The sequence below is a fragment of the Lissotriton helveticus genome, chromosome 11 (assembly GCF_964261635.1).
Source record: "Lissotriton helveticus chromosome 11, aLisHel1.1, whole genome shotgun sequence".
Lineage (NCBI taxonomy): Eukaryota > Metazoa > Chordata > Amphibia > Caudata > Salamandridae > Lissotriton > Lissotriton helveticus.
The window spans coordinates 1,089,155,899-1,089,175,607 of NC_136072.1; the positions used below are offsets into that span (position 1 = coordinate 1,089,155,899).

A 19,709-nucleotide genomic window follows, 5' to 3' on the forward strand; every position below is an offset into this window, starting at 1 on the left:
AGTATTTACCAATTGACTGGGCACATATGGTACAGACTCCAGCAATAGGAAAGTACTGGTAGTGGGTATTTTTTCACGGGTCACTTGTGCAGTCAAAATATACAAACATGCATCGACAAGAAAAACTATTCCCTGCCATCAGAAACACCACCACTAGCCCAACGGGAACATCTTCATACACCAGGCGGGAGACCCCCGCTACAGCAGAATGGTGGCAAGACCGCCAAACTCTTAATCATGCCCTAAATAATTTTCCGATTCTCTTTGAAAAAGTGAAGGTCCATATCCTCTTTCAACTGCATTTAAGTATTGGGGTCAGCCTCTGTTTCCTCGATACAAGGTTAGTGTTTACTATTTCTTAAGCTAGCTTTTAGTTCTTGACTCCCACTGTGTACTTGCATTTGCCATTTTTTAATAGTTTGAGGATAGATAGATAGATATATCTATATCTATATATCTATATCTATATATATCTATTCACTGAAAAAACCATAGGTTTCAGGAGTTATATAGTTAGGAATTAGCTTTTAAAAAACCTTTGAAATTCACTCAAAAAACTAAGTTTTAGTGGTGTTATAGTTAGCTGGACATTTTACTCATACAAAACCATTGAAATTGCTCCTATATAGTTAGTTGTACTAACTATATTTCGCGCACCCGCAATCCACTGCTGATGATGTCACATATTAGATCATTCATGACATGGTCAGTGACATCACTGATGACATCTCAAATGACATCACTGATGACATCATCCAGTGAATGTGGGTTGCTTCGTTATTTAAATATGCATTATATATATAGCAATTTGCATTGAAGAATAAGTGGATATATATAAATAAATATTTGGATGGAGGATTTAGTAGCAGTGTAATGGACTTGACCAATTTATAATGTCTCACTAAATATAGTGGATAGTGACTAAACTGTGTGAATATCTGTATCACTTTGTCAGTGTTGTGTAAACTGATTCTACAGTTGGTTACTAGCTATGTGAAAGTCTATATTAGTTATTGATTAGTTAACTGAGTATTTGTATGGGAGTGTGAAAGTGTGTGTGGTTCGGTGGGGGGGGGTGTGACTGTCCAAAGATGTGTGAATAGTTGATTTAGTAGATATATGAAGTTAAAACTACATGTTCTAACAGTTGTTCGGGTGAGTGAATCTCTTTATGGGTGTGGTGATGAGCAAATATATTTCTCAATGGTACATGTCCAACAAACTAGAAAAATAAAAGGCAGTGTATGTGTCAGCTGTTGTATATAAATAAGTATACATAAGACACAATGATTGTGTGAGTGACTGTATGGATAACTGTATACTTGTAATAATGATTTTATAATTCACTAAGTATGACTTACTATGTAAATGAATAGAAGAAGTGGTGTTTGTATAAGTGTTTTGCTAAGTAAATATGTAAGTATGATCCATTGTTTGCATAAGTGAGTAGGATGACTTCATATGTGAATAGGATGCGTGCTGTTGTTTAATGTCGATATAGATGTATAAGTATTTTTGATAGTGTTCTATTGTTCATTGACAGCATGTATGAGTGAATCTATAGGTAAGTGATTAGATGTGTGTATACATCTATGAATCACTGAGTGGATTTTTAGATACTTGTATTGCTGTGACAATGGATTTAAATATGATACTCTGTATATTTACAAAGAGTGATGAAAAATTGTAATAGTGTATGAAAAGGTGTATGTGATGGTCACGTGGATGATATCAGTGATGTCATTTGAGATGTCATCAGTGATGTCACTGACCATGTCATGAATGATCTAATATGTGACATCATCAGCAGTGGATTGCGGGTGCGCGAAATATAGTTAGTACAACTAACTATATAGGAGCAATTTCAATGGTTTTGTATGAGTAAAATGTCCAGCTAACTATAACACCACTAAAAATTAGTTTTTTGAGTGAATTCCAAAGGTTTTTTAAAAGCTAATTCCTAACTATATAACTCCTGAAACCTATGGTTTTTTCAGTGAATTTCAAAGGTTTTTTTAAATGCTAATTCCTAACTATATAAGGCCTGAAACCTATGGTTTTTTCAGTGAATTTCAAAGGTTTTTAGATGCGAATTCCTAACTATATAAGGCCTGAAACCTATGGTTTTTTCAGTGAATTGCAAAGGTTTTTTAAATGCTAATTCCTAACTATATAAGGCCTGAAACCTATGGTTTTTTCAGTGAATTTCAAAGGTTTTTTAAATGCTAATTCTATTAGCGGATAACGTTTAAATATATTAATATCCTAGTGGGACCACCTGAGCAGCCCTAAGGGGCCAGGGTGTTTCTACCCTGCCCCCTTTTTGTGTTCTACACGTTTGTTTTTCTGCTCTCTTGTGCCTAATTCCTAACTATATAAGGCCTGAAACCTATTTTTTTTCAGTGAATTTAGGTGTGCCATACTTTTGTCATAAGTAAGACTGTTAGCGCTCTAGTTGTTCTTTAGAACACTCTGGGACATTCTGCCATTGGGCTATAGTTGGGCTACATCTGGCTGATATTTGGGCTACATTTAGTTTTTTTCGTCTCTGGTGGCCATCTTTGGGCTACATTGGGCTACATTTGGGCTCTAACATATATATAGCCCAATGTAGCCCAATATATATTTTTTCAAAGTTAATTTTCGTAAAAACCACTGGAGCATATATCTTGAGACAGAGCAAAGGCCCATCGGGCTACCAGTCCCTACAATTTTGCCAAGTTTGGTGGAAAACCATTCAGCCGTTCGGGCTAAAAGTGAGTCCAACTGCCCTATGGAAATTAACATGGGGAAAACACGTTTTGGGACCCCCCCTTTTATCTCGGCCCCCGCTTGACAGATCCCCCCCAAACTTTCAGGGAAGGACCGGAGCGCCGCGAGGCAAAGTTAAGGAACATTTCAGGAAGATTCCTTAACCGGCGCCAAAGTTATTCCCAATAGAATGTTGCGATTTCCCTATGTAAAACAATCCTAACTATATATACCTACTGGCTATCGCCAGTAGGTAGGTAGGTAGGTAGATATATATATATATATATAAATAAAATATATAAATACATATTCATATATACATACATATACTTGAGGATGAAGGATCACAAGAAAACAACAGCCAGCGCAAAAATCTGGATCCCAAAGGATACAATGAGAATGAGTCACAAAGAAATAAAATATCCAAGAAAGAAGTGACTCAAACAGATAGATTCACCAAATAATAAAAATAAATTTCCACTACAACGTTTCAGCTTCCGCCTTCCTCAGGTAGTTTCAAGATAGTAAGCTCAGTGGCTGCACAGATGACAGCTGAATTTTCAAAAAGCATCATGAGTGAAGATTCCATTTGGAATGTGGAATCAATGCAGTCCTTAGAGTTCTTGAGATTTGCAGTAATCAGGTTGTATTGTCAGTAATGTTCAGTCCATCTGGATGTAATGATTTTAAACGGTACATCCAGAAGTTTTCCCTGGAGTCCAGTAGTTCTTCCTTTGAGACATGTTCCACGGGGAAAATCTTAAAATCTGATAGTGAATGATCCACAAGGTTAAAATGATTGGCTACAGGCTGGTCAATTTTCTCATTAATTATTGCTGATTTGTGGTTCCTGAATCGTGTGCGGATGTCATTCACTGTTTGGCCTACATATTGTTTTTTACAGCTTTGCAGTTGGCACTGAATCACATAAATAATGCATGTTGAGCGACATGTAAGATGCTGCCTTATTGCATAGGTCCTTCTGGTAACAACTAGTAACTGATGTTTGTAAAAGGTATTCACACGTGATGCATCTTTTAGAGTCACAGCAATGAATATATATATATATATATATATATATATATATATATATATATATATATATATATATATATATATATATATACATATATATATATATATATATACACACATACATACACACACACACATATACACACACATATATATACACATATATACACACACATACAAACCATATAGACACACACACACAGCAATACATATACAGAAGAAAAACTGCATAACAAGGTGTCCAAGAAGGACACAAACGGCCGCCACATTGGCATGGGTCAAGATGGAACAGCGAATTGGCAACCAACCACATGGCCTTATACAAAATGAAAAGATGAAGAAACACCACCACAGTCTGAGTGGTGATAAGCAGGCGGCCAAGACACCGGTGAAAAGAAAAACAATCTTGTTAGAATATAAATAGACCACAATGAATAACTGTAAAAGGGTCAAGTTGAAGAAGGCCTGCACAGGAATGCTTACGTAGAAACTAGTCTCCCCGTCTTGAAGAACAACAACAGAGAAGGAAGGGACCATGCTGAATCGGCGGACAAGGATGAGGAAACAGCATGGAAAGCCCAATTCCACAATTGAAGGTCCAAACCACAGAATCAGAGTAAAGAACAGAATCAACAATGGAGAGGTAGTGCCTACAGCCCAACAAGGATGAGGGCTAGAAGGAAAAGGAAAGGTCCAGGAGCCTAAACCGGTCTGCGCCCCAAAAACAAGCCATGTTGACATCATGAGTAAATCATAACTGATATACTCTTTAGGAGAGGGAGAGTGAACTACCCAAGGGGTTGGAATAGTATCCACGTTCGCGAAAAGTGAGGGGGAGAAAAATACCCCGGCAAGATTCTCGGGATCACAAAACCTCTGCATGAACCAACCCTGATTGGAAGGGTAAGGAATCCATGTTCAAGAAGAGAAAAGAGGAAAATGGCTATAAACCCCAAAAGGGGCATAAGGCACATCTAAATTGCAGCCAGGCCTATACCAACATTTGGGTTGGCATCGCAGGTGTGATGGAAACATTTCCAACACAGACTAGGGAAAAAAGTTGAGCTAGCGCAGAGGTACTGCTGCAAAAATGTTTCCAGATCCAGTCCGGTACATGGGGATAATTCTAAGGCAAGGAATTTGCAGCTAGACATCTCTATCAGATTTACATTCTATGTTACCCTGCTCCACTCTGACATAGTGGAGCAGAGTGGCATAGAACGTCAGAATGGGGCAGAGTGGCACAGAACGTCAGAGTGGAGCAGAGTGGCACAGAACGTCAGAGTGGAGCAGAGTGGCGTGGCGCAGAATGCCAGAGTGGCGTGGCGCAGAATGCCAGAGTGGCGTGGCGCAGAATGCCAGAGTGGCGTGGCGCAGAATGCCAGAGTGGCGTGGCGCAGAATGCCAGAGTGGCGTGGCGCAGAATGCCAGAGTGGCGTGGCGCAGAATGCCAGAGCGGCGTGGCGCAGAATGCCAGAGCGGCGTGGCGCAGAATGCCAGAGCGGCGTGGCGCAGAATGCCAGAGCGGCGTGGCGCAGAATGCCAGAGCGGCGTGGCGCAGAATGCCAGAGCGGCGTGGCGCAGAATGCCAGAGCGGCGTGGCACAGAATGCCAGAGCGGCGTGGCAGAGTTGATAATGCACAGTATGATAGCGCATAGCCATTACAGACAACACCTTTTCAATTGAAATGACCATCACATTCGCACAGAAATACACTTTTACTGATAAAACTATACAGCACAAAACAATGTGTGGAAATGGCATCACCTTTTTATTGACTTGTTTTGATCACATTAAAATTTGTTGTTTCGAACCACACTTCAGAATTACAAAAAAATTGCTTCATTTGTCCTTTCATAAGTCTGATGTATTCAGAAAGATGTGCAGTTTATTTAGACATTTAAATTTTATTGTGTGCCTGAAAAAAACCCTTTCCTTTCCAACCCCCAGTATCCAGCAAGATACACTCACAAAAATCTTCTCACTTTCAAGCCAGTGAAACAAAAGTAAACAACAGGCTCTGTCTTCTGAGGGAACTTAACATCTTTTTTATTTATTTATTTAGATTTATAAAGCGCCTTATCACTCAGGGGTCTCTAAGCGCTTGACATCTGACATCCATCTTTGAATGCACACCAAATGTGGCAAGATGAGAACAAAATGTAAACAATGGTTTACAGAAAGCAAGCACTTGTGGAAGAATACAGGGAGCGAAGGTAAACAGGCTATACTCCACAGGAGGAACAAACATTCTGGACAGCCTAAAACAAAGCCAGCAAATAGAAAGCAAGCAAATGTAAGCTACAAACCACAAAGCCAGTGGTAAGCAATGGGCAGAATGCATTCCCAGGGTAGCTTTCGGAATGTCCCAAGATGTCTTTTCCCAAACAGACATCTGTGCTGTCTAGTAGGCTTCGAACTAAAAAACGAGGCTGCTTTTTTTTTATATATCCTAGAACACTTGCACTCAGCAGTTATATACCCTCCCCAAGATCCAAAAGTCTAGGTTCCCAACACATGGGCACCCTATGGTCTTTGTGATCAACTTGATTCATGAATCATTATTGCAATTTTGCGAATGGTTCTTAACACCTTTGGTTTGTAAAATGCCAACCGTCCTGAAAGACACTAAAGGACCTTGTGCCTCTTACAGAACCAGGCCATAAACCCCGATAATGATCTCCTGATCATGATGGATATTGAAATCCAATACACCACTATCCCCAAAGTCTGCACCCTTGAGGTTATAGAGAACATTCTCAACGACACAGAATGGAAATTTATAACACCAGTACGTTTTGTGATGGAGTACGCCCGGTTGGCCCTCATTTTAATTTGTTTTCCATATATACTGAGACCCTTTCACTGGATACAAGGGACATCAACAGACAGCACCTTTAACCCCGGTGTTGCCTGTCTCCAGGTACACCAATTTGAAAAATATGTAATCTACTCAGAGAACAATACCTACAAGGATCACATAAGGTTGGGGCACAGTTATATCAACAACATCTTAGTCATGTGGAAGGGGTAAAAACACTACAGTAGAGGCCTTCATTGTGTGCATCAACGAAAGATCTGCTTTTGAGATTCCCCCAATGCGATCCAAATGGGAATGGACTCCATTTCCCATAAGTTCCATTAAAACTTCATCCTGTGCACAGTCCGCCATTTTATTTATTTATTTCGACTTATGGAGCGCATTATCACCCCGGGGTCTCCAAGCGTTTTGTCGGGTACACACCAGAATTCATACAGCCAATCATCAAATTACATCACGCCCCATGCTTGCTGGAAAAGCACTGTTTTTAATTTTCTACGAAAAGGCAACAAGTTGGATTCTTTGCGCAGTTCGATTGGTAAGCTATTCCAGAGAGCTGGAAAGATATTAGAGAAAGCACGACCACCAAGGGTGGACAATCTAAAGCGCGGTTGGGTTAAAAGGGTAGCTTCCGAGGAACACAACACCCTACCAGGCCTGTATGGGGCCAAGCGTGCTTTCATATAGCTTGGCGCCTTTCCATACAGAGCTTTATGCGTAATGCAAAGACCTTTAAACATCACCCTCTGTTTGACTGGCAGCCAATGAAGTCGCGCAAGAGAGGAGAGGCATGCGTTCTCCTCGGTTTTTTAAAAATCAATCTTGCAGCGTCATTCATGACGATTTGCAGTCTATTCAGATGTTTTTGGGGGAGCCCTGCATATAGCGAGTTGCCATAGTCCATCCTGGCTAGGATCATGGCAGATACCGCGCGCCTCAAGGTAGGAAAGGACAAAAGAGAGGAGATTTTCCTTAGTTGTCGAAGAAGGCCCACGCAGGTGCCCACCACCACCGAAACTTGCTTCTGCATTGTCAAATTACCATCCACATGGATGCCCAGGCTTTTTACTGCTGCTGCAGGTTCTGGGGGTGCCCCTAGTTCTATTGGCTAGAACAGATCATTCCAAGGGTTGCCAGTGATGGTGATTGGCAACACCTCGGTCTTGTCTGGATTAATTTTCAGGGAGTTCACAGACATCCAATTAGCTGTATATTTTAGGATATTTTGCAGTCTCGCATGTGCGCCCGGACAATCTTCCATTTGGATGACGATCTGGGTGTCGTCGGCGTAGTTGTAAATTTGGCAGTCCATCTGGTTGAGGGCCGAAATCAGGGGCTGTAAATAAATATTAAATAAAAGAGGGGAGAGGGCAGAGCCCTGCGGCACACCACAGGTAATTGGCGCTGTGGTTGAGACTAGGTCTGCCAGCTGAACTCTCTGAGTTCTCCCTTGGAGAAAGGAGGATGGCCAGACATGTGCTGTGCCCTGGATGCCTACTTCCCTCAACCGCGACAACAATTGACTGTGACAGTGTCAAATGCCGCGGAGAGGTCTAATAACACCAGGGCACCGGGAATTTTCTTGTCTGCTCTACGCCTTAACTCGTCCAAGACGGACAGCATCACTAGCTCCGTGCTGTGATGCCCCCGAAACCCTGCCTGGTTCTGTTCGAGTAAGGCATTGTTCTCCAGATGATTTGAGAGATAGGTGAGGACAAGCTGCTCCAAAACTTTGGCCAAGAATGGTAATTGGGAGATAGGTCTAAAGTTCTTTAGATTCTTGACGTCCGCCCCAGTTTTCTTCAACAGGGGGATCAGCCGTGCCTCCTTAAAGGATGATGGAACTTGCCCTGTTTGTAGCGATTTGTTAAGGAGAGTCAATACATCTTCCTCAATACCCGGCATTGCTAACTTGAAAACCCCCGGGGGACAAGGGTCCGCCTGGGAACCCGATTTGACCCGCCCCACGAGATTTGTCAGGCTGTCCTTCGTAATCAAGGGCAGAGTGACCAAGGGGTTATTTACCGGCAACGTAACAGTAGTAATCTGTAGAGGGCAGTCAATAATGGGAGTAAGGGCGATTTCTGATAGGAGATCTTTAATCTTATTGGAAAAGAAGTCCTGGAATTTTTGACAGTCTTCCTGCGTAAACTCAGGACTCTGCTCTTTGTTTTTCCTGAGTTCCGTTAGGACTTTGAAGATTTCTTTTTGTGGGTCCCTAGCTTTAGCAATCCTATCCTAGTAAAACTCCGCTTTCCTAGACAGAATGGCCTGTTGATAGAGAGCGAGCTCCTGTACATATAGGCTCCGTGCGTTCAAATTATAGTCCCTCCGCCATGCTCTCTCAAATTTACGTAGAGCCCTCTTTTTTTCCCTAAGGAATTCGTTATACCAAGGGGCCCCAAGTCCTCTGTCTACAATATTCATCCTTTGTGCTGGTGCCACGAGGTCTCCTGCCTTTTTTAATTTATCTGTTAGATCATTACAGATAACTTCTGGATTGTATTCAGTCTTATTGAGTGGGGGATGAGTTAGGAAATGAGCTACCATTTTATCTCCATTTATATTTTTCCATTTCCTCACTACCTTCCACCCTGCTCCGGACTTCCCCCTTCTGTTCGTCGACCGAGATCTTACCCTTCACTAGGTAGTGATCTGACCATGCACAAGGCTGTGCAACTACCGGGCCATGCTCTGGGGTTGTTATCCAGACAAGATCTAGGGTATGACCCTTATCGTGTGTAGGGCCCGTCACCCGTTGAACAAACCCGAAAGACGTGAGTGCCTCATCTATCTGGTGAGCTTGGCCTTCTTTTGGGGACTTTTCCCAGTGAAAATTAAGGTCACCCATAATAATCACATTGTTGTAACGGGAGCGAACATCCTGAGCCAACTCTAGGAACAAGTCCGGGAAGTCCGGCGACGCCCAAGGGGGACGATAAGCTAGGAGGATAGTCAAACAGTCCATCCCCATCCTGAGTTTGACGCCCAGCAAATCTGCGCCCCCAAGACTTTCAGCATAGATTCTTTCGCCCCTCAGGCGGGTGCTGTATGAAAGAGCAACACCACCCCCTCTCTTAATACCTGCTCTATTAAGGCAGATTGCCATGAAATTAGCCGGTATGGAGGCTACTAAGTCCAGCAGCGAGGAGTCCTCTAGCCACGTTTCCGTGACTCCCAGGATATCCAACTCTCCGTCCTGTAGTAAGGAGAGCACTTCTAAGTTGTGCTTCTGTAGGGAGCGTGTGTTTAAAAGGCCGTAATACCGATCACGCACCGAGTGCTCGATGTTACGTCCCGGCTTTATACCATGGGGTTTCAACAGCCCTTCCTGACGAAGTTTGGCCTCACACAGCTGACTAAGATGTAAGTTCCCTACATTAGCCTCCAGCAGCTCTCCTCTATTATAGATATAGCAAGGACCAGGGATCTTGGCCCCTGGTCCCGTTTGTTCGCGGATGGGCGCAGATGGGCTCGCCTCCGGCGCGCCCATGGCGCGCCCGTTGCGCACATACGCTGCACGCTTGCATTTGGCAGCTTTAAGTAGCGGCAGAGCGCGTCAGGCAGCAACTACAATGCTGACCAAAATGGTGGCCGCATATGTCCCTTCCTCCCCCAAGATGTCTCCCACCCAGAGTCAGCACCCAACGGCCCGCCAAACAGCGGTGAAAGGACGATTACAGTGCAGGTAAGTGGTCGCTAATGTATTCCCCAGTCTCTATCAGTTGTCAGGGTTCACCTCCCAAAAATAGCACCCCTAGATGGCGCAAATCAAAATATTACAAAGACAATTTTAAAACGAGAACCTTGCGCTAATGCACATGGAGTGCCTGTTAAAAAATAGATCAGCCTCAGAATAATGGAGATTACCTTTCACATTAGACCACAGCCCCCTTCTAGCCAGCAACAACGTAAACATGTGGTTGTCCTTCCTACCCACAACATGCAGAGGACTCTATAGCAAATAGATGCAGCCCGAGAGGCTTTTCCTTTGACAATGTAAGAATCTTTCCCATACAGGGTACATTTCACCCTGTTATTTTTTTGGACTAACTCTGGAGCACAGTACAGTTTGAGTGTTCAAGGGGTCCTCACCCATGTACATCCATTGGGACCTACTTACAAGCTAATTAGGCTACGCATAGGTGATTATGAATGTAAATTACCAAGGAACCATGACATGCAGTCCACGTTTTGAGGTTTTGCCACAAGTTTTGCAGTGTCACCATAAGCATATAGGGATAATGCATACGACCTGCATGTTTTTCTAGTTCTCCTTTGTTTTAACTTTTAGTTTTGAGAATTTCATTTGGTCCAGTATGTTTGTCCATTTCATATCATTGTCCTTCCTACAGGTTAAACATAGAAACAGCAAAACTTGAGTATCTCTCTAAGTTTCTAGTCTGCACAATTTGTGGATGTGTACAACTGTCATTCTGAAAGCATGGGATACCAAAGTCCATAATACAAGGAACCTGGTCCTGAAGAATGCCACAAACCCCTCAGGGACCAATAGGCAAAAACATGCGATCAGATTTATGTAGGAGAGATTATCCTCCAAGGCATCATACATTTCATTTTTAGGTATCTGCTCTAGACGACATGCATGTGCTATCTTCAACTGAGGTATGCTGTACCTACTTCTGGGCTTGCAGCCCGGCCATAGGCTTTCCATTTGCAGGCACCATCATTACTCCATTTTTCCTTCTCCCAATCTGTCAAGGGCATGCATAGATCACGCCTTTTCCAGTGGTTAGCACTCAGAGAGAGCACCGTCCAACTACATTTAAACATACATAGCGAGCATTGTTTCAGAGCTACTTTATTTCTCTAGAAATAGATCTTGTTTCATTGGTTAACACAGTTTTACATGGGTGCTATTGTTCGTATTTGCGTCAAACAATTCTCAAACAGGCCTGTAAATCATCATAACGCATGGAAGGATAAAATCTCCCAATCGCTATGAATGCACTCGGGCTCTACATTATTACAAGTATGGGTCCTACTCTTGTTATTGTTGTAACCAGGTACAAAAGGTACACATCGGAACGATATGTTTGAATACTACGGCTATATCTGTTGTACTCAACAATTTTCCACGTGTAATTATAAAGCGCTCTGATACCCTTGGGTCATGTTTGCGCTATATAAAACTCTGAATAAATAAATAAATCAATCATCTCATGGTCGACGCCGCAATCACATTGTAGTGGTTTGTCCTGAGTAATATTTAGAGAAGTAATGGATTTTAATTTTGAATTCTTTTACGGGAAATGTCTTGCGATATGGGGCATCTTTTGGTAGGATATAGACTTGTTTTGGGTGGTTTTTTTAACGTGCAAAGAAAGTACAGGTCCTACTCTGTATGTGAATTCTCCAGCAGAAGCGGGAGTATTACTTAAGGATTTTCGTTACTCCTCCACCCATTCAAGCTGCATCTGGCACCAGAGATGTCAAATGTGTCCCATGTCAAAAGCGACAATCTGAAGTGATATAGACCGGTCTGTTAGTCTCAGAATTCACAGAAACAGTACTGGCTTAGTTACTCTCATCGGACTGATGTCAGCTTGTTATCTCTTCCAAACAAAGCAGTAAACACATGTGTATCAATAGTATATGCCTAGTATATTTCATGTAAGGGTTTTTTGACGCTATTCTTTGGTGCATTAAGTTGAGAGTTCTACTTGTGAACTGGCATTTCTCTTGTGTACAGTTCACAGTACAGGAAGTGGTACTGACTGAAACAATCCACGAAAACGAAGAGCTCGTTTGTCTCACTGCTCATTAACTAGCATAGGTGCTGGCAGAAGATCTGTCAAAAGCAAAGTAATATAGTCTGATTAACCAAGCGAGGCATCGCATCACACTCCTCTTTTGCCGTTTGTATTATTAGGCACTCCCACTGCAGAGACCGATTGGCTATGCCAATACTTATGAACCATGTCCTAGGCACTGAGTAAAGTAAAAGTACTTGAGACACCTAGGTGATTTTTATTTTAAGTTTGTTGGATCCCCTTCTCGCACAAACCTTCAGCGAAGTGTTTCCTACTAAGTACCAAGCCGATGTCATCATAATATTCTTAAATGCACAGTGGGGTAGCAGTATGCACACCATGTTTACCATAATATTTTTGACATATGAGGAAGCTCGGGATAAAACATGGCAACTGAGGAGGTGTCCGAGGTCTTTCTTTAGAATTTTTTCAATTACATCACATGTTGGACATATACACTGGACACTATATCGTGCACCAGTGATTGGAAGTTTTCCCTGGTGCGCTATATTTCCTCTCACCAGGACTGCGGTTTGTTTTAGGTAGATTTGTCAAATAAGCCAATATTACTACTACCAAAATTAAACAAAACCAGTGCACAAAAAGGTACACAACTTCTCCACATCAAACAGCGTGGATATTGCCATCGTCATGCAATTTAATTAATTATATTGGCAGTGTCATTATTAAGAGGTCGAGCACATTAAGCTGAGGAGAAGTATGGAATAATTAAACCATGCCAAGATGCAACACAAAGCTGCACTTTTAATCAGGTCATTCCCAAGTGATGTAATTTTTAGAATCTGATCCTTTGTGGGGTGGTTTAAAATGGTATCAAGACACTACAATACATTTCATGGAACACGCCACCACTCGACTCACTCGTCCTTTCATCCACGCAGAACCAAACAGCCAATTCATCAGGGGGACACGATCATACTAAGAACTGGCTGTAACACAGATGTGGATTTTGTACTACCTGCCGTACATAAGGATATTGCAAGTCACATGAGGATTCTTTTTACGCTCAGGAACTCCTAGTGGCTTGCAATATTTTTTTTACTGCATGGAAGAGGTTATTTTATTCCTTATAATACCTGGTTACACTGTCGAGTTTACCATTAACCTCATAATTCCTTTGTGTCTTCCTTTCATATGAAATACACAAGACTGCAACCATGAAGAATAATTTGTTGCACAAATAAAAATGGTATTAGTTTAATACAAGTCGAATAAAAAAAATGCTGTAGCTCAGAATATGTAGAAACATGCAGAGTATTTCTTTCTTGTGATGCCCTACAGCACAGAAAAAATAAAGATGCTGTCACAAATACCACTTTACTGTTCATCGCTTTTCATTTTAGAAAACAGATTTTAAAAAAGGGAAGAAAAAAAAATGAAAAGGCAGCTCCTGATTTTCCAATTTAACCCGCAGCTTTCATTATGACCCTCTTTTCATCCCAGCTGCTGGCGGCAGTGGGCATTTGATGAGAAAACTCAAATGAAATAACTTATTGTAGTTGAGATGCTATGTCATTTTGATATTACTGGCGGTAAGATAAATCACAACTCGACTACAATAAGTAAATAAATTAGAGACTTGCTTTTATATGGGGATAGCAGGCACCTGAGCATTATTAGGGTCTTTGTAGTCTCAGCCACGTGTGGTTGCTAACAGGCAAGTGTGTCCAACACCAGAACGTGCTGCAGTCATGCACAGCTAGAAACACAACCAACACTGTTCCAGAACATGCTTGATGTCAAGCCTTCCAACAATACAATGGCAGCATTCTTGGATACACAGCAATTTGAAGCGATCAGGCATCTGCCTAATCCTGAATAGGGAAGAAAGCCCGTACACCAGCTACATGTGCGTTCAACAATGCACAGCACATAGAAAGAACACTTTATAGTAGTGCGAACTGGGGCTACACACACACTAACAAGAAAGCTTAGTGTTTAATGTCTCGACAAGACGAGGCGGAAAAGAGGCTAGCACTAACCAGCCAATATTCACAAAGGGCAACAAACACGGCCTCGGCAACAGAGAGGACTGCTGGTGGTGCCAGGGAGAGACTGGCAGCTAGTTGAGGCCGACTTTAAAAGCAGGGTTAGAGCCAAAGATGTATGATGGGATTTGTAGAGGACAAATGGTCATCAAACCAGTACCTCTTATAGGGAAGAACGGCTTTGAGCAGCCTTTCGAAAACGGCTGCTGGCATACTACCCTCTTTTAGCAATCACTACTGTAAACTCAAAGCACTTCAATTAGAAAAGGCATCAGGCATCACCCTGTAAGCTAAACCAGGAAGTGCCGTTTATGTTCTAACCTTTGTGATGTAGCCTTTCTCCATCCAGAATGCTGGACCACAGCTGTGTCTCAAACATGCAGCTCTCAGCGTCTTTAACAGTAAGAACAGTAACTGTACGAGGCGGTTTATAACCACTCGGAGTAAAGTGGAGTAGAGTAGAAAAAGGGGGGCGTAGAGTAGAAAAAGGGGGGCGTAGAGTAGAAAAAGGGTGGGGCAGAGCGGAAGAGGGTGGGGCAGAGCGGAAGAGGGTGGGGCAGAGCGGAAGAGGGTGGGGCAGAGCGGAAGAGGGTGGGGCAGAGCGGAAGAGGGTGGGGCAGAGCGGAAGAGGGTGGGGCAGAGCGGAAGAGGGTGGGGCAGAGCGGAAGAGGGTGGGGCAGAGCGGAAGAGGGTGGGGCAGAGCGGAAGAGGGTGGGGCAGAGCGGAAGAGGGTGGGGCAGAGCGGAAGAGGGTGGGGCAGAGCGGAAGAGGGTGGGGCAGAGCGGAAGAGGGTGGGGCAGAGCGGAAGAGGGTGGGGCAGAGCGGAAGAGGGTGGGGCAGAGCGGAAGAGGGTGGGGCAGAGCGGAAGAGGGTGGGGCAGAGCGGAAGAGGGTGGGGCAGAGCGGAAGAGGGTGGGGCAGAGCGGAAGAGGGTGGGGCAGAGCGGAAGAGGGTGGGGCAGAGCGGAAGAGGGTGGCGCAGAGCGGAAGAGGGTGGCGCAGAGCGGAAGAGGGTGGCGCAGAGCGGAAGAGGGTGGCGCAGAGCGGAAGAGGGTGGCGCAGAGCGGAAGAGGGTGGCGCAGAGCGGAAGAGGGTGGCGCAGAGCGGAAGAGGGTGGCGTAGAGCGGAAGAGGGTGGCGCAGAGCGGAAGAGGGTGGCGCAGAGCGGAAGAGGGTGGCGCAGAGCGGAAGAGGGTGGCGCAGAGCGGAAGAGGGTGGCGCAGAGCGGAAGAGGGTGGCGCAGAGCGGAAGAGGGTGGCGCAGAGCGGAAGAGGGTGGCGTAGAGCGGAAGAGGGTGGCGTAGAGCGGAAGAGGGTGGCGTAGAGCGGAAGAGGGTGGCGTAGAGCGGAAGAGGGTGGCGTAGAGCGGAAGAGGGTGGCGCAGAGCGGAAGAGGGTGGGGCAGAGCGGAAGAGGGTGGGGCAGAGCGGAAGAGGGTGGGGCGGAAGAGGGTGGGGCAGAGCGGAAGAGGGTGGGGCAGAGCGGAAGAGGGTGGGGCAGAGCGGAAGAGGGTGGGGCAGAGTGGAAGAGGGTGGGGCAGAGTGGAAGAGGGTGGGGCAGAGTGGAAGAGGGTGGGGCAGAGTGGAAGAGGGTGGGGCAGAGTGGAAGAGGGTGGGGCAGAGTGGAAGAGGGTGGGGCAGAGTGCAGCGGCATAGAGTAGAGCGCAGTGGCATACAGTGGTGTAGAGTGCAGGAGTGTAGAGTACAGGGCATGGGGTAGGAGAGAATAGAAGCCACATGGACGGGGATATGGGAGACTGACTGAAAACACAAGCAGCTTAAGAGTGCACACAAAGAAAAACGCAGCTCCAAACAAGCATTTGCAATGCAGTAGGTCACACATTTAAGAGACTTTGAGCTATTGGCAATGCATTAGATTAAACTCTCGCAAATGTGAGATCTATTACATTGCAAATATTTGTTTACTAGCGCCCATGCGTCGCTTTCACATTTATGGAGACCTGCCCCTTTCTTTAGACAAGCCACGACTAAAGAAAGGGGCGTGGCCGTTAGTAAAGTGATCCCGCGGCAAGCTGCGCTTTGACAAAAAAAAAAGCATCCGTTTGTCAAGTTGACAAAGAGATTTTTATTGTTTTGGGTAAAAGCGCCCATACCGCGCTTTAGCTTTAGTAGAGGCCGTGCACCTTTCTTTAGACGCGGTTTGTCTAAAGAAAGGGGCGCGGGCTCCATGAACATGAAAGCGCTGCATGGGCGCTAGTAAACAAAAAAAAAGTATGCGGGTCCACTATACTTAAAGCGACCGGGCTGCTAAAATAAATAAGCAGGGTCGCTCTAGTTAAAGTGGACCGCCATTAGTAAATAAAATAAAAGCGTGCTGCGACGTAGGGGGTGCAATAGTGCTTCTAGCCAAGATAAAAGGAGTCTCTAAAGTTTTTTGAAAAGGGTATTATTCACCACTTTAAGAGAAGGAGGGTTTTTTTTCACATGGTAATACAGTTAAACAGCACTGTACAGAACAAATCATGTGACAACCCAGTGGCACTTGGTGAACAGTGATATATACAGTGATATATACAGTTGGTGATAGTGACAGTGCAAGTGCTGGAGTGAACAGCGTGGTCGGCGCGTTGTGACAATTGGTGAGATTATAATACAGTAATGTCTCCAAGGATCAAGTTGTAATCACTTAAAACATGAAAGGGTCATTTTAGGGGAGTACAAAACGTAATAGGCGCCAAAAAGTTAAGCTGTAAGGTCGACGGCGTTTCGATCCCCGTCAGTCGGGATCGTCATCAGGACAGGGTTGTCGATGAGACAGTGCTGTAGGGGAAGAGAAGGCGGGTAAGTTGGCGAGTAGGAAGGGAAGTGTATCGCTTAAGCAATTAAGGATGGTGGCCAAGGCGTGAGGGTCAGGGCGCAGTTGCATTGGGTTCCGGGCTCTAGAGGGCGCGCGAGGATAAGGTATGCTCAGGAAACGGGTGGCTAGAGACTAATGACTATTTGGAGGGGTGTGTGGTTATAGTAACACCCGAGCCGCATGACTAGTGGCTAGAAACTGATGGCTAATTTAGGGGGGTCTGGGGTGGCGCTATGCAGGGGTGGCAGGGAGAGAGATCGGTCACTTACATCGTCACCCAAGGCGAGGTAGCGTGGATGGAGGGGATCCAGGCAGTCTGTTACTGGTACACGGCTACAGGGAAGTGAAAAGTTAAAAGGCTAATTAGGGATCATGCGCTCAAGAAGGATCAGGCATTCAGGGGCAGAGCGGCCCGTTAGTCGACCAGTGATTACCTGATCGAAGGCTCGGTAGATTCTGGTCAGCAGGGGCGGTGGACATCTGTTCAGTGAGGAAGTAATAGATTAGAGACGCCAAGGAATGGGACATCCAGGGCGGCAGATCAAGATGAACGTGATCGCACCCAGAGTGCAAAACTGTGGCCTACCTGAATAAATCAAGGCAGAAGAGGCAGTAAAGGTTCTCTCCGTATGGCTTGGCTCGCAGTGGATGCAGGAGCTTGGCGCGGCTCGATGGCGGCGGCTTGAAATTTGGGAGCCGAGGGGGGTGGGCGGGGTAAGCGCTCGGCGTGCATGGGAGGGGAGGCGGGCCCGTGGGTGTGTCTGCTGGTTGACCAGGCAACGTGGTCAAACAGGAACAGGTTCGCGCTTGACGTGCATGGGAGGCGGGGCCGTGGGTGTGTCTGCTGGTTGCCAAGGCAACGTGACCAACAAGGAACAGGTTCAAGTGGAGACTAGGAACCGCTCGGGTAATTTCAGAGCCCTCAGTAACAGCCCTCAGTAACAGCCATCAGTACAGGCAAGTGAACAGACAGAGAAGGTTTAAGTGGAAACTAGTATGCGCTCGATCAGTTACAGCGACCATAATCACAAAACTCGGTATGACAACCATCCTGGCGAGTTGCGGTGAACAACAGTAATACAGAAAAAAACATTTGAATTTTTCAGTTACAGTTAGGCAAGATGGCTAGTTGATTATTTGGATCAGGATCGTAATATTAGGGCTGAACTGAATTATGCAAATATTGTACAATTTAAAAGGTTATAAACTGCAAGACCCAGACAAGGTGACCTGTAAGGTTGCCAATGCATAATTGGGTACAGTAGGAAGCCCAGCAGGGCAATGTGGTTAAAAAACGGGGAGGTTAATTATGTAGAGAACTGGGGGTAGCTCAAGTTATATAAATTGAGCAAATTATGAGATTGTGGCCCAATGGTACAGTTTGGTCTGGGAACAAGGGTTCAATATCACAAGATTTTGAAAGGTTTAAGGAGAGCACATTTTCGACAGTAATGTTGATATTCCACCCACCAAAAATGTTCAGACCATGAAATTTAAGGAGTTTTAAGGAAAGCACGTTTTAGACAGTAATGGTGCTATTCCACTCATCAAAAGTGTTCAGACCATGATGGACAGAGTCGACCCGTACAATCCATTTGCATTCTGCTCTATTCAGAAGCGTAGTCATGTTACCGCCTCTGATGGGCAGTGTAGGTTTCTCAATAACCATCCATCTCAGATCCGTATCAGCATGTGACTTTTCCAAGAAATGTGTGACCAGGGGAGCTGTAAGGACTTTACAGTTAATCCTACTCTTGTGCTGAATGATCCGTTGTTTAACCATTTGTGATGTTTGGCCAATGTAGATGAGGTCGCATGGGCAACGGATGGCATAGATGACATTTTGGGTTTTGCAGTTAGAATGGTGTGTCAATTGGTGAGTATGTCCATTGTACAGGAATTCTTTTGTGTTAGCAGTCAGCTCACAAACACTACAAGATTGGCATTTAAAGTGTCCGATCACTGGATTCATGCCCCAGGCAGCAGTTATGGTGTGCCTTTCCGTTGATGTGGTGGGCCAGGTAATGGCACGTACCAGATGGTTCGCGATGTTGTTGCCCCTTTGATATGAAAATAATGGTGGTTCCTGGAATTGTTCTTCGGACCGTAAGATAGGCCAATTTTTCTTAATTATTTTCGCGATTTTGTTACTGTCAGGGCTGTATACTGAGACAAAAGGGATTCTGGTCATAGTTTTTTTGTTGTTGTTTGGTGTCAAAAGATCTTCACGGTGACAGTACCATGCACGTTTTTTTAGCTTTAGTTACCAAGCGTCGCGGGTAGCCTCTATTGATTAGCTTGGTGACCAGAATGTCGGCCTCCCTGAAGTAGTCTTTTCGCCATTTACAGTTCCGGCGAATTCTAAGGAACTGGCCGTAGGGTAGGCCGTCGCGTAGGCCTCTGGGATGGTAGCTTGAGTAATGTAACAACGTGTTACGTTCCGTTGGTTTTCGAAAGAGTAATGTGCCCAGGACGCCGTCTTCAGCATGAATTATAACGTCAAGGA

The 19,709-nt window shown here is 44.6% G+C and overlaps 1 protein-coding gene across 1 annotated transcript in view; it reads right to left on the minus strand.

Annotated features, from left to right (window-relative positions):
• Positions 1-19,709, minus strand: part of SPPL3 (signal peptide peptidase like 3) — a 274,906-nt gene that overhangs the window by 138,035 nt on the left and 117,162 nt on the right. The gene's annotated exons all lie outside the window — the stretch shown is intronic.